This window comes from Theropithecus gelada, chromosome 9 (assembly GCF_003255815.1).
Source record: "Theropithecus gelada isolate Dixy chromosome 9, Tgel_1.0, whole genome shotgun sequence".
NCBI classification, from domain to species: Eukaryota; Metazoa; Chordata; class Mammalia; order Primates; family Cercopithecidae; genus Theropithecus; species Theropithecus gelada.
In genome coordinates this window covers 41,617,371-41,633,471 of record NC_037677.1, presented here as the reverse complement: position 1 = coordinate 41,633,471, position 16,101 = coordinate 41,617,371, and the positions used below count along the sequence as shown (strand labels likewise).

Sequence of the window (16,101 nt, the reverse complement as noted above, 5' to 3'; positions counted from 1 at the left end):
AAATGGCATAAGTCCTTTATCAGTTTATCATTGACTCTAAATGTAAATAAACTAAACTCCCAACTAAAAGACAGAAATTGGCAAAATAGGCTGGGCATGGTGGCTCACACTTGTAATCCCAGCATTTTAGAAGGCCGAGGCAGGCAGATCATGAGGTCAGGAGCTTGAGACCAGCCTGGCCAATATGGTGAGACCTTGTCTCTACTAAAAAAAAAAAAAATTAGCCAGGCGTCATGGTGTGCACCTGTAATCCCAGCTACTCAGGAGGGTGAGGCAGAAGAATTGTTTGAACCCTGGAGGCTGAGGTTGCAGAGAGTCAAGATCACACCACTGCACTCCAGCTTGGGTGACACAGTGAGATTCTGTCTCAAAAAAAAGGAAAAAGAAAAAAAAAAAAGAAATTGGCAAAATTAATATAAATATATGATCTAACTATATATAGTCTATAAGACACTCTCTTTAGATACAAACACACAACACAGTAGGTTGAAATTGAAATGACAGAAGAGGATAGTAACCTAAAGAATGCCAGGGTGGCTATACTGAGACAAAAGAGACTTTAAGTCAAAAATTGTTACAAGAGAAAAACATTACATACTGATTTAAAAAAAAAAAAAAAAAAAGGTCAGTCTACAAAGGAGACATAGTAACAGAAATAGAAATAAATCATCCTGAAGTTTACATGAAATTTCAAGGGATCTCAAGTAGTCAAAACAATCTTGAAACCCCATGCATGTATGGTAAAATGATTTTCAACAAAGTTGTCAAGAACAGTCAATAGGGAAAGGACATTTTTTCTAACAAATAGTGTTGGAAAAACTGGATAGCCACATGCAAAACAAAACTAACTAACTAAATAAATAAATAATAAAACTCAAAATGAATCAAAGACCTAAATCTAAGAACCAAAATTAAAGTTACAAAACTCACGGCAGAGCACATAGGAGAATGGATTCTTGACATTACATGTGGCAATGTAATGTTTTCTTGGATATAATATCAAAAACCACAGGCAACAGTAGTAAAAACAAATTGGACTACATCAAACTTAAAAATTGTGCATTAAAGGACATGGTTAACTGAATGAAAAGGCAACCAACACAACAGGAAGAAATATTTGCAATTCGTGTATCTGATGAGGAATTAATATTAAAAAAAATAAAGAACCACTACAACTCAAAACAAACAAAAAACCAGATTCAAAGATGGACAAAGGACTTGAACAGACATTTCTCCATAAAAGATATACAAATGGTCAACAAGCTTACGAAAATATGCTCAGCATCACTAATCATGAGGGAAATATAAATCAAAATCACAACGAACAATTACCATACACCCATTACAACGGCTGCTATCAAAACAACAAAAGAAAATAACAAGTGTTGGCAAGGATATGCAGAAATCAGAATCCTGTACACTGAGGATGGGACTGTAAAATGGTGCACCTTCTGTAGAAAACAAGTTGGTGTTTCCTCAAGAAACTAAAAATAGAATTACCATAGATTCCAGCCATACCACTTCTGAGTATATAACTAAAAGAACTGAAAAAAGGATCTCAAAGAGATAGCTGTACACCTATGTTCACAGTAACATTATTTACAACAGTTAAAAGGAGGAAGGAATCCAAATGTCCACTGACAGATGAATGAATAAACAAAACATGGGTACAATGAAATATCGTTCAACATTAAAAAGGAGATAAATTCTGACACATGCTACAACACTGAGGAAGCTTGAGGACATTATGCTAAGTGAAATAAGCCAGTCACAATAAGACAAATACTGTATGATTTCACTTAAATGAGACATACCAAAGTAGTGAAACTCATAGAACAGAAAGCAGGACGGTGGCTGCCAGGGGCAAGGAGGAGGGGAAAATGGGGAGTTATTGCTTAATGGGTACAGAATTTCAATTTCCTAAGATGAAAAAATTCTGGAGATTAGATGTACAATATGAATATACATAACACTGCTTCTGAATTGTACATCCCAAAATGGTTAAGACTGCTAAAACAAAAAACTAATGATAAATAAAGATTCCTGCTTTGGCCACATATATTCAACATTGTACTAAAAATTCCAGCCACAACAATTAGATTAAACAAATAAATACACCCAAATTGGAAAGAAAGAAAACATTTTTGTTTGCAGATGACATGATCGTATATGCAGAAAATACTAAAGAATCCACAAAGAAACTCCTACAAATAGGAAACAAATTCAGCAAAATTACAGGATACAAGATTACTCAAAAATTAGTTCTGTACTCATTACAATGCACAGTCAAAAAGGAAATTAACAATTCCAATTACAATAGCATTTAAACAAAAAGGTGTGTGGGCCATTACAGTCTCTACTGCAACCTGTTGCTAGGGGCTGGGAGCAGAGGGGAAAAAGGGAGCAACTGCTTATTAAGTTACAACACTGCTTATTAAGGGTACCATGTTTCCTTTCGGTGTGATGAAAATATTCCAGAAATAAATGGTGGTTATGGTTGTACAACACTGTGAATGTACTAAAGTCATTGAATTCTATACTTTAAAATGGCTTAATTGTCAATTTCCATGTGATTAATTATTTTTTTAGGTAGAATCCCTTGAAAGTTATTGCAAATATTCCAGTTCTGCCCAGTCTCTAGGGCTGTCACAAAGCCTGCCACATCCTAACAACCCATGATCACCCTAGCCTACCAGGACTGTTTCTTTAAACAACCATAAGTCCTAATGCTACATAATTCATGTGATTTTTTTTTTTTTTTTTTTTTTTTTTTTTGAGACGGAGTCTCACTCTGTCGCCCAGGCTGGAGTGCAGTGGTACAATCTCGGCTCACTGCACCTTCCGCCTCCTGGGTTCAAGCGATTCTCCTGCCTCAGCCTCCTGACTAGCTGGGATTACAGGTGCACGCCACAATGCTCAGCTAATTTTTATATTTTTAGTAGAGACGGGGTTTCACCATGTTGGTCAGGCTGGTCTCAAACTCCCGACCTCGTAATCTACCCGCCTCGGCCTCCCAAAGTGCTGGGATTACAGGCATGAGCCACCTAGCCCGGCCTATTTGAATTTTTTAATCACATACTTTCTCTTGCTCTCTCTTAAGTTTTCCCCTGGACTGCACATGAATTATTCACTTTGTTGTACTACTTTTTTATGTAACTGAAAGACTGTCATCAGAAGTTTCACAATGTCACCTAATAAAGCCCATTGACCTTTAAAGTGTTTTATGTTCCAGTTTCACAACTCTGTGAGATCACAAGATCTGCATTCCCTTAACATGACATTTTTGTCTTACTCTTCATCAACTCTCTATCAGAAATCAGCAAACATTTTCTGTAAAGGGTCTCACAGTAAATATTTTAGGCTTGTGGGCCATTAGTCTCTGCTGCAACCAGTCAACTCTGCCCTCGTAGTGTGAAAGTACCAACAGACAATACATAAATACATGAGTATAGCTGAGTCCCAATAAAACTTTATAGATAACAAAATCTGAATTTCATACAATTTCCAAGCAAAATAATACTCTTGGTTTTTTTTCCCTCCAGCCACCTAAAAATATGAAAACTATCCTTCATTTGCGGACCATAAAAAAACAGGCAGCAGGCTGCATTTGACCCACTAACTGTAATGTGACCTCTCCTCTATATTTTCCCTGATGTTATTTCTACTTTCATATGAATATAGAGACATTTTTAAAACCTCAATAATTACTTTTAAGCAAAACTGTGAAAAAATAAACAACTTACCTGGGATGTGATCATCTTCCACTGGTGTTGGAAGAGCAGAGCAAACTGTGAGGGTATAGCTGAGAAATAAGAAAAGATCATGAGAGATGTCACTTGGCTAAAAAGGTCCACTTCACAGTGGCAAAACATCTCTGAAAGAGAGATACTCACAGACCCGTGCATGACTGGCATGATTACGCACTGCTTGGACACATTAGTTATCAAATGTAAAAACGTTTTGTTTTCTACTGATTCATAAACAACTTACGTTGTACTCTACCAGAGTATGCAAAGCAATAAACTAATTAAGCAAGTTAGGAAAAGCCAAAGAATGGAACATAATACTTTCATTAAAACTGATGCTAAACAAAAATACACAGGTTTTAATCTTTATTATAAACCAGAGTATCCCAACAAGGTTTTGAAAAAAGTGATGTGGTATTTTTCAGCCCAGTTTTTTGTTGTTGTTTGCTTTTTTGAGACAGAATCCTGCCCTGTTGCCCAGGCTGGAGTGCAATGGCATGATCTCGGCTCACTGCAACCTCCTGCCTCAACCTCCCAAGTAGCTGGGACTACAGGTGCGCACCACCACGCCTGGGTAATTTTTTGTATTTTTAGTAAAGACGGGGTTTTACCATGTTGGCCAGGCTGGTCTCGAACTCCTGACCTCATGATCCGCCCGCCTTACCCTCCCAAAGTGCTGGGATTACAGGCGTGAGCCACCGCGCCCGGCCCAGCCCAGTTTTTTTGGAAGAAAAACGAACTTGCTCTAACTTGGTTTCAGATTCTCAAAACCATCTTTAGATTTAAAAAAGCACAATGATTTTTACTTACTCTGTTGTCAAAGCAGCAAACACCCTCCTGGGTCCTCAAGCGATTTAGTGTCTGTTCTTGACTCTGCCAAACAAAATGTGTCAATGTCATCAGTCACTTAACACGTTAAGCTCGTTTCCTGTCTACCCCACCCCACCCCATCTTTTAAATAAAGCCGAAATAGAAAACTTTCTTGCGGCTGCAGCTCTGATTCCGTAAGATCAAGATGGGGGCATCCGTACATCTCTAGTTGTGCTGCAGTGCGCCAGCAGTTCAGCATCTAGAACGAGCAAGTAACGAATCCAGGCATGGAGGGTGCTCTCCTCCACTTGGCTGCTAAGCTCCTCCCTCCTCATGATGCCTTCACAACTCCCCAAGACGTAGTGCTGTCTGCTCCTTCGGCCTTGCCCTCCTCTGCCGCTACATCTGAATGAGCACAAAGCTCCCACCATCACCGAGCCTGTGGGAGTCTGGACAGGACACAAATCGAGCCTCTGCTCCTCCCACCCGTGCTCTAGATCTCTAATGAGGTCTCAGCCCAACTGGTCGGGTGTTCTCCTAGGAGCGCCCCTGAGCCCTCGCCCCCTACCCTTCTTTTCTTACCCAACAACAGCCGCTTTACTCCAAGACTGCTGGGCCTAAGCCCTTCAGTTCGAACCCTCATCCAAGACTGAAAGCTCCTACATCTTCCTGTCGCTTGAGCCACGAGCTAGACCTTCCGGAAATGCCCACTGGTGCTACTGGGGACACAGGCCAGGCTGCACAGTGCCGGAGGCTCTGGGGTACTTCCCTGCACGTGCGCGGCCTCACAGGTCAGTGGAAACAAGAAATTCCCCAATCCACAGCCACGATGACTTCAAAATACTTCCTGAAGGCGTCAGGCCATGAAGCTGCGACCCGCGAGGACACAGCAAGCTGGGTGACACTGGGCAGAGGCTAGGTGTGGAGTCCGCGCCTGCAGGTTCCCTCCCCGCCCCGCGGGTGCTTCCCACCACCCCGCTCGCCTAGGCATCGCAGTGACAACGCGGCGACGCCGACCACAGGTGGTTGCGAGGCCACAGCGAGATTCCGATTCCGAGGGAAAAGAATGAGGAGAGAAGCGCACATCCATTGGGCAGAAGGCCAGTTTCCGCGCCGTCCTGCCCAGGCCTCCGGGCATCCTTCACCTCAGGCAAGAGAAAATCCAACCTCACTTGTCACAGGCGCGGGACGTGCGCGTTCCCTTCGGGAGCACAAGAACCAAGGCAGGATTTGGACCCAGACCAGGCGGCAAAGCCGCTCTCTCTCTCCGACCCCCAGGCCGCGCGGAATCTCCAGTCCACCCTCGCCCCAGCCCTCCCTTACTCACCCTCCATGTCCTCTACCCCGACGCGGAAATGCCGGGAGCCCTCCCACTCAGGCTGCCGGGGGAGAAAAACAAACCTGGAGCCATAGGGCTTACGTGCGCCTAAGGCCCCAAGCAGCTCCCGCTACTGGGACCGGAAAGGGCACACTACATTTCCCACAAGCCCTCGCGCCGCTCCCTTAGAAAGTGCACGCTACATTTCCCACAAGCCCTCGCGCCGCTTCCTCAGAAAGTGCAGACTACATTTCCCACAAGTCCTCGCGCCGCTCCTTTAAAAAAGGCCTGAGGTTTCAGCCGCAATGGGTAGTTAGTTCCCAGATGTAGCAAGTGCAGTACTGCAGTTTTATTCGTTAGCTGAAATAAATTACGAGTATTTAAATTACACAGCTTTTTCATGAATTACATCTCCCTAATTTGGCTGTCCTCAACACTTCCTCGTTTGGCATAATTGACACGAGGAATTTCTCCAGACATGGTCGATTCCTGTGGCCCTGCTGCGCTACCCAGCACCACCTCCACTTGCACCCTGAGGCTCCACTTGCTTCCTTCTGGTCCATCGGACGCTCACAGTGAGAAAACACGCTGGACGTGAGCATTACCAACCTGTACACTGTCGTGAGGATAACTCGGAATTGCTCTTCAAATTTTGTTAAACCAGGTAATACCGTCTTTCATGGCAAACCTGCATGTTCCATTCTTCAGGAGTATGTTGGATCTCTTGATCACAGTAATTTTCTTTTTTTATATACTTTAAGTTATGGGGTACATGTGCACAACGTGCAGGTTTGTTACATATGTATATTTGTGCCATGTTGCTGTGCTGCACCCATCAATTCGTCAGCACCCATCAACTCGTCATTTACATCAGGTATAAATCCCAGTGCAATCCCTCTCCACTACCCCCTCCCCATAATAGGCCCCAGTGTGTGATGTTCCCCTTCCAGAGTCCAAGTGATCTCATTGTTCAGTTCCCACCTATGAGTGAGAACATGCGGTGTTTGGTTTTCTGTTCTTCAGATAGTTTGCTGAGAATGATGGTTTCCAGCTGCATCTGTGTCCCTACAAAGGATACAAACTCATCCTTTTTTATGGCTGCATAGTATTCCATGGTGTATATATGCCACATTTTCTTAATCCAGTCTGTCACTAATGGACATTTGGGTTGATTCCAAGTCTTTGCTATTGTAAATAGTGCCACAATGAACATATGTGTGCATGTGTCTTTAGCAGCATGATTTATAATCCTTTGGGTATATACCCAGTAGTGGGATGGCTGGGTCATATGGTACTTCTAGTTCTAGATCCTTGAGGAATCGCCATACTGTTTTCCATAATGGTTGAACTAGTTTACAATCCCACCAACAGTGTAAAAGTGTTCCTGTTTCTCCACATCCTCTCCAGCACCTGTTGATTCCTGACTTTTTAATGATTGCCATTCTAACTGGTGTGAGACGGTATCTCATTGTGGTTTTGATTTGCATTTCTCTGATGGCCAGTGATGACGAGCATTTTTTCATGTGTCTGTTGGCTGTATGCATGTCTTCTTTTGAGAAATGTCTGTTCATGTCCTTTGCCCACTTTTTGATGGGGTTGTTTTTTTCTTGTAAATTTGTTTGAGTTCTTTGTAGGTTCTGGATATTTGCCCTTTGTCAGATGAGTAGATTGCAAAAATTTTCTCCCATTCTGTAGGTTGTCTGTTCACTCTGATGGTAGTTTCTTTTGCTGTGCAGAAGCTCTTTAGTTTATTAGATCCCATTTGTCAATTTTGGCTTTTGTTGCCGTTGCTTTTGGTATTTTAGACATGAAGTCCTTGCCCATGCCTATGTCCTGAATGGTATCACCTAGGTTTTCTTCTAGGGTTTTTACGGTATTAGGTCTAACATTTAAGTCTCTAATCCATCTTGAATTAATTTTTGTATAAGGAGTAAGGAAAGGATCCAGTTTCAGCTTTCTACTTATGGCTAGCCAATTTTCCCAGCACCATTTATTAAATAGGAAATCCTTTCCCCATTTCTTGTTTTTGTCAGGTTTCTCAAAGATCAGATGGCTGTAGATGTGTGGTATTATTTCTGAGGACTCTGTTCTGTTCCATTGGTCTATATCTCTGTTTTGGTACCAGTACCATGCTGTCTTGGTTACTGTAGCCTTGTAGTATAGTTTGAAGTCAGGTAGCGTGATGCCTCCAGCTTTGTTCTTTCGACTTAGGATTGTCTTGGCAATGCGGGCTCTTTTTTGGTTCTGTATGAACTTTAAAGCAGTTTTTTCCAATTCTGTGAAGAAACTCATTGGTAGCTTGATGAGGATGGCATTGAATCTATAAATTACCTTGGGCAGTATGACCATTTTCACAATATTGATTCTTCCTATCCATGAGCATGGTATGTTCTTCCATTTGTTTGTGTCCTCTTTTATTTCACTGAGCAGTGGCTTGTCGTTCTCCTTGAAGAGGTCCTTTACATCCCTTTTAAGTTGGATTCCTAGGTATTTTATTCTCTTTAAAGCAATTGTGAATGGAATTTCATTCATGATTTGGCTCTCTGTTTGTCTGTTACTAGTGTATAAGAATGCTTGTGATTTTTGCACATTAATTTTGTATCCTGAGACTTTGCTGAAGTTTCTTATCAGCTTAAGGAGATTTGGGGCTGAGATGATGGGGTTTTCTAAATAAATACTATAAACACCTCTATGCAAATAAACTAGAAAATCTAGAAGAAATGGATAATTTCCTGGACACTTGCACTCTCCCAAGACTAAACCAGGAAGAAGTTGAATCCCTGAATAGACCAATAGCAGGCTCTGAAATTGAGGTGATAATTAATAGCCTACCAACCAAAAAAAGTCCAGGACCAGATGGATTTACAGCCGAATTCTACCGGAGGTACAAGGAGGAGCTGGTACCATTCCTTCTGAAACTATTCCAATCAATAGAAAAAGAGGGAATCCTCCCTAACTCATTTTATGAGGCCAACATCATCCTGATACCAAAGCCTGGCAGAGACACAACAAAAAAAGAGAATTTTACACCAATCTCCCTGATGAACATCAATGCAAAAATCCTCAATAAAATACTGGCAAACCAAATCCAGCAGCACATCAAAAAGCTTATCCACCATGATCAAGTGGGCTTCTTCCCTCGGATGCAAGGCTGGTTCAACGTATGCAAATCAACAAATGTAATCCAACATATAAACAGAACCAAAGACAAAAACCACATGATTATCTCAATATATGCAGAAAAGGCCTTTGAGAAAATTCAACAGCCCTTCATGCTAAAAACTCTAAATAAATTCGGTATTGATAGAATGTATCTCAAAATAATAAGAGCTATTTATGACAAACCCACAGCCAATATCATACTGAATGGGCAAAAACTGGAAGCACTCCCTTTGAAAACTGGCACAAGACAGGGATGCCCTCTCTCACCACTCCTATTCAACATAGTGTTGGAAGTTCTGGCTAGGGCAATCAGGCAACAGAAAGAAATAAAGGGTATTCAGTTAGGAAAAGAAGTCAAATTGTCCCTGTTTGCAGATCACAGTAACTTTTTAAAGTGTTCACTGACAGAGGTAATGCAGGAGTGGAAAACCAAAAACTGTAAGTTATCCTTATAAGTGGGAGCTAAGCTGTGAGTACACAGAGGCATACAGAGTGATATAATGGACTTTAGACACTCAGAAGGGGGCTGGTAGGAAGGAGGCCAGAGATTAAAAAAAACTACACATGGCCAGGCGCAGTCGCTCACGCCTGTAGTCTCAGCACTTTGGGAGGCCGAGGTGTGTGGATCATGAAGTCAGGAGTTAAAGACCAGCCTAGCTAACACAGTGAAACCCTGTCTCTACTAAAAATACAAAATTAGCTGGGTGTGGTGGCACACACCTGCAGTCCCAGCTATTGGGAGGCTAAAGCAGGGGAATCCCTTGAACCTGAGAGGTGGGGGTTGCAGTGAGCTGAAATCGCACCATTGCACTCCAGCCTGGGCAACAAGAGCGAAACTCCGTCTCAAAAAAGAAAAAATATATATATATACACATTAGGTACAGTGTACACTACTTGGGTGACAGGGGCACTAAAATCTCAGAGTCCACCACTTTATAATTCATCCATAACCAAAAACCACTTGTACTCCAAAAGCTATTGAAGCTTAAGTTAAAAATAAAAAATAAATGTCCACTGATCGAAAAAGAAGCATTTTTCTCCATTCCTATTCCCTTCTTTACCACCACTGATGATAATCCCACTTGTTCCCATGCTGGAAAAGCATTTAGTACCATCCACGTAAAAGAATCAAATTATTCAAGGGTTGAGATGCATTGCAGAAGACAGTCATGGCAAGTACAATGATTATCAATTCAAATCACAATTTATTTTCCTGTTTATAATTTTTTTTCTTTCTTTTTTTTTTTTTTTTTTTGTGAGATGGAGTCTTGCTCTGTCACCCAGGCTGGAGTGCAGTGACATGATCTTGGCTCACCGCAACTTCTGCCTCCTGGATTCAAGTGATTCTCCTGCCTCAGCGTCCCAAGTAGGTGGTACTACAGGCTCGTGCCACCACACCCGGCTAATTTTTGTAACTTTAGTAGAGACGGGGTTTGACTACGTTGGCCAGGCTGGTCTTGAACTCCTGACCTCGTGATCTGCCCGCTCAGCCTCCCAAAGTGCTGGGATTACAGGCATGAGCCACTGCATCCAGCCTAATGTTTTTCCATTTTAAGAACAGTCTTGACACTTGTGAATATTCCATTCTTTCTTTCTTTCTTTTTTTTCCAGACTGGGTCTCATTCTGCCTCCCAGGCTGGAGTGCAGTGGCATGACCTCGGGGCACTGCAACCTCCGCCTCCCAGATTCAAGTGATTCTCCTGCCTCCGCCTCCCCAGTAGCTGGGATTACAGGAACATGCCACCACGCCCAGCTAATTTTTCATATTTTTAGTAGAGACAAGGTTTCACCATATTAACCAGGCTGGTCTCAAACTCCTGACCTCAAGTGATTCACCTGCCTCGGCCTCCCAAAGTGCTTGGATTACAGGCATGAGCCACCTCGCCTGGCCTCCATTATTTCTTTAATGCAATAAAATAAATAAATGTTTATTTATTGTTTATTGGGGTAGTTAGTTCCCAGATGCAAGTGCAGTACAGCAGTTTTATTCGTTAGCTGAAATAAATTATGAGTATTTAAATTACACAGCTTTCTCATGAATTATATCTCTCTGATGATTTGGCTGTCCTCAACACTTCCTCATTTGGCAGAATTCATGACTGGAATTTCTCCAGACATGGTCGGTTCCTGTGGCCCTGCTGGGCTACCCAGCACCACCTCCACTTGCCCATGGTTCCATTATGTCATGGATTATTTCAGTAACATTGTTTTCTCTTCTTTCTATTTGCATAACCCTATCCCTAACGAGATTGAAAACTAGGAACATGCCACTCCCAGGCTCCTTGGGACTTGACACATCCTCCTGGGATCATCTCAGGAAGGGAACTGGCTGTGCAGGCACCATGGAGGTGGTGTTGATCTTTCTATGCAGCCTGTTGGCCCTCATTTTCCTGGCCAGTGCAGCTGAAAAGGAGAAGGAAACTGACCCTTTTCATTATGACTACCAGACCTTGAGGATTGGGGGGTTGTTATGTGCTGTGGTCCTCTTCTCCGTTGGGATCCTCCTTATCCCAGGTTGCAGATACAAGTGCAGTTTCAATCAGAAGCCCGGGACACCAGGGGAGGAGGAAGCCCAGGTGGAGAACCTCATCACTGCAAATGCAACGAAACTCCAGAAAGCAGAGAGCTGAATGAAGTGCAGCCCTCCGGTGGGAAGCCTCTGGAACCTGAAGGCAGCTGCTTGAACTTTTAAATACAAATGTTGATGCTTAAGAAAACAGCCACTTCAGCAACAAATCTTACTCTAAGAGAAGCTAAGAACTTCTGTGTCCCCCCACACCCTTCCCTGTCCCCTCTAACACCATTCCTCCACCTGATGATCCAACTAATTAATCTCTTGCCTCCACTGCAGCCTGCAGGCTCCTCCAACTCCTGTGATGTGTCTGTGTGTGTGTGTTTGCTGACTCTAGTGTTCATGGCTACTTGTTCATGGTTATTACTGTTAGTGAACTGTGGACTAGCTTTCCTGGGCAAGGGCTGAGCCATGTAGCCATCTGCTCGTCTCTGCTCCCCATCACCTCTCACTCCTGGGAGTCTGCTTTATTCCCTGGAGAGTCTAGCTCCTTCCCTTTAGAGCATGGGCAGGAGTCTCCAGTTGTCTTGGGACCTGGGAAGATTTGCACCACTTTTATCATCTTTCTTCATGAAGTCTCTTCACTTCTTTTACAAGAACCTCGCTTCCTTATCCCGGTCCACCCCTAGTCTGTTCTGAAGATCAGCAATTGGAGACACAAAGCAAAGCAAGGAGTTTGTGAGCCCAGCACTGCCTTCAGCAGTCTACTATATTCTTCCATGTTTATTTTTCTCCCTGGGGAAGCCCCAGGGAGCCCCATCTGCCCTGCCCTTCACATAGCACCCAGGGATTCCAGCCCCAGGGCTGCTGCTTTTCTTCTTTTTCTTTTTTTTTCATCAGAGTCCCACTCTGTCACCCAAGCCAGAATGCAGTGGCATGATCTCAGCTCACTGCAACATGGGTTCAAGGGATTCTCATGCCTGGGCCTCCCAAGCAGCTGGTACTATAGGCATGCAGCACCACTCCCAGCTAATTTTTGCATTTTTAGTAGAGATGGGGTTTTGCCTGGCCTCAAGCAATCTACCTGTCTAGGTCTCCCAAAATTCTGGGATTACAGGTGTCAGCCACCGTGCCTATCCCAGGTCCAGGGCTTCTAATCTGCCCTTGGGGAATGTAGCCCTTGTATATCTTATCAGCAATAACCCCAGGGGCTCTGGTACCCTACCCCTCTCCAATCTTCCTGCTTCTGAGACTTCAATCTACAGCCCAGTTTTTCTGGACACAGGCTCCCATCCCTGAAGCTGAGTCTCCAGCAGGTGATGACTGCAGGATTCCCACTCTGTTGTGGCCAGCACACTGGAATGGACAGAGGGAGAGTAAGGGGCCTTTGCTTCTCTGCCCATGTCCCCTTGGTCAGCAGAAACAACTCCCACATCGTTTGCACTGCCTGTCAGTGGTCAGAGAGTTAAGTGAAGTAGGTTAGAGACCCAGTAGGCTCCATGCAGCACTGCTGCAGAGGGTACAGGAAGAGGTCAAAGGTCTTAACGAGAGTGGAAGCTCAAACGAGATCCCGCCCTTCCTGTCCTCCATGTGCCTGTGGAAATCAACCAAACCCAGCCTCTGTGGCCAGACTGCTGTTTTCTGTACCATGATCTGTCCTCTGAACAACAGAAAAAAGGAATAAAATATTTGTTTCCTAGTGAAAAAAAAAAACTGTGAACAAAAAACAAGTAAACTTCACTCAATTGATTATTTTTAAAGTAAACAAAAATTTTGGGATCTTTTCTTGAGAATTAAAATATTATTTCAAGACTTTACATAAACTAACAACTTTCTCAACTGTGTTAGTGACAGGAGCCAATGAGTTTCTAACTGCAAAGGAAATGAAGAATATCGAATGCCAAAAAACTCACACAGTCCTTTAATCACTCAATTCTAACAGTGTAAATGCTGAAGTAAGAGAACAATTTTATGACAGTTACTTCAATGAAAATGCAAAGAACATCAGATACTATTTTGACCTCATGATTCAGAATGTGGGCAGGATGGCCCACAACTTGGAATCTTTACTTCAGCTTGGACCAAGCATGTCTGTGCCCTTATGCAAACATCAACCACAATTTGTATTTGTATTATCGCCACCAAAAGCTATTCGGAAGGAAAGAGAAAATATCTTCTGCCTTGTGATTACTTGCATCCATGGCTCTGGTGAAAATATGTGAGGCATTTAGATCATTGATCATCTCTGTGATCACAGTGAAGCTATCACTTTTGTTGTTGTTGCAGTAGATTTCATCTTGACCCTTCAAAATTTGATTGCATCTTGGGAATCAGAAAATACTTCTAGCAGTAATACTTTCAAACTGTCATTTGAGCTGAAAGACTGCTGTTGATATATAGTGTGGCAGATGTTTACAACTTCCACTGCAATTACTATATCTCAATCTGAATTCTCTTTATTTTTTTATTTTTTATTTTTTTGAGACAGTCTCACTCTGTCACCCAGGCTGGAGTACAGTGGCGCAATCTCAGCTCACTGCAACCTCCACCTCCCAGTTTCAAGCAGTTCTCTTGCCTCAACCTCCCAAGTAGCTGGAATTACAGGCGCTCCCCACCACGCCCAGCTAATTTTTTTGTATTTTTAGTAGAGACAAGGTTTCACCATATTGCCCAGGCTGGTCTCGAACTACTGGGCTCAGGCAATCTGCTCACCTCGGCCTCCCAAGGCGCAAGGATTACAGATGTGAGCCACCGCACCTGGCCTTGAATTCTTTTTAATAAAAAAAATTTATTTACAATTTTATATAATATTAGTTGAGGAAATCATACATCTTCCATTTTTAGCTGTTATTATGTGCTGGTGTCTTTTTCTTTTTGCATACCACACAAAAAGCTTCAAAAGAAATCTTTCCTCATTTAATAAATCTCCACTTTTCAAACAATTCATCACAAAGTTTATGCTTGAATTTTGGTATTTGGCATTCAAATATACACAAATAAAAATAGATAATAGCAACCACCACAAAAATTGAGCTGAGCTAATTTGATAATCTCACAGCTGTCTTAGTGTGTCTGTCACTCACAAGTCTGAACTCAGAACTAACATCAAACAGGTTGAACCATTGAAAGCATTACAAACTTGCAACCTAATAATCAATTGAAGTGGCCAGGTGTGGTGGCTCACGCCTGTAATCCAAGCACTTTGGAAGGCGGAGACTGGTGGATCACAAGGTCAGGAGATGAAGACCATACTTGCCAACACGGTGAAACTCGGTCTCTACTAAAAAAAATACAAAAATTACCTGGGCGTGGTGGCACATGCTTGTAATCCCAGTTACTCAGGAGGCTGAGTCAGTAGAATTGCTTGAACCCCGGAGTTGGAGGTTGCAGTGAGCCAAAATCACGCCACTGCTCTCTAGCCTGGTGATAGAGTGAGACTCTATCTGAAAAAAAAAAAAAAAATCAATCGAAGTAGAGTTGCCATTGAAGTGGCCTGAGATGGCTATCCTATCCTTGGCTGGTATCTGGGAACGTGAATTTTGGGAAGGTTTGGGAACCTGGATTTCAGAAGGGTTCCCCCAACCCTCACTGATCAAATGGCTCCATTGTACCTAAATAATATGGTTTCTGTAGAACACCTACTTTTTTTCTGGGAATCTGGAATTTTGATTTGTGCACAATAGACAGTGTCTACATGACCAGTCCCCAATAAAAAGTCCAGCACTGAGTTTCTAAGGAGCTTCTGTGACAACATTTCACATTTATTGTCACAGCGTGTGGCTTTTGGAATTCAGCACATCCTATGTGACTCCACTAGGAGAGGATGCTTGGAAGCTGGTGTCAGGTTTCCTCTGGACATGGCCCTGTGACCTCTCCCCTTTGCTGACCTTGCTGTAATCAGTCATAGCCACAGTGTGACTATATGCCAAGTCCTGTCAGTCCTCCTACCAATTTGTTTAACCCAGAAGTGTTCTTGGGAATCCTCAATACAGCTGGCATCAGAAGCAAATTTTTTTTACTTCTCACTCTGTCACCCAGGCTGGAGTGCAGTGGCACAATTATAGCTCATTGTAGCCTTGAACTCCTGGGCACAAGTGATCCTCCTGCCTCAGCTGGGACTACAGGTATGTATCCTCCCGAGTAGCTGGGACTACAAGCACGTGCCACCATCCCGGGTTCTTTTATTTTCTGTAAAGATGGGGTCTTGCTATGTTGCCCAGGTTTATCTTGAGCTCCTGGCCTCAAGTTATCCTCCTGCCTCAGCCTCTCAAAGTGCTGAGATTACAGGTATGAGTCATTGCACCTGGTCCAGAAGTGGAATTTGCTAGAACAACCCTGACTCACTAAGATTTGGCTCCATCACTGTTTGGGAAAAGGAAGAATGAAGGGGAATGGTGATAAGCCTTTGATAACTGGGTGTCTATGGAGCCCTCCATGGTTTGAGAGCCACAGCTGAACTGCTGTCTGCTGTTAGAAGCCACAGTGATCTATGCGGTTAGAAACGGATCCAACCCTGGCTTCTTTGAGCTGTGCTGGATGAAGTGAGGGGGGAA

The 16,101-nt window shown here is 43.0% G+C and overlaps 1 long non-coding RNA gene and 1 pseudogene across 2 annotated transcripts; one reads left to right on the top strand and one right to left on the bottom strand.

Moving 5' to 3' along the window:
- Window positions 1–3,740: 3,740 nt before the first annotated feature.
- Window positions 3,741–6,004, bottom strand: LOC112631103. Its single transcript, XR_003121068.1, has 3 exons — window positions 5,884–6,004; window positions 4,557–4,619; window positions 3,741–3,802 (listed from the first exon to the last, which is right to left on the bottom strand). It is a non-coding gene; the product is annotated as an uncharacterized LOC112631103 (long non-coding RNA).
- A 5,304-nt stretch (window positions 6,005–11,308) lies between these two features.
- LOC112631102 lies at window positions 11,309–11,764 on the top strand (annotated as a pseudogene). Its single transcript, XR_003121067.1, has one exon. The product of XR_003121067.1 is annotated as an FXYD domain-containing ion transport regulator 6 pseudogene (transcript).
- Window positions 11,765–16,101: the final 4,337 nt, after the last annotated feature.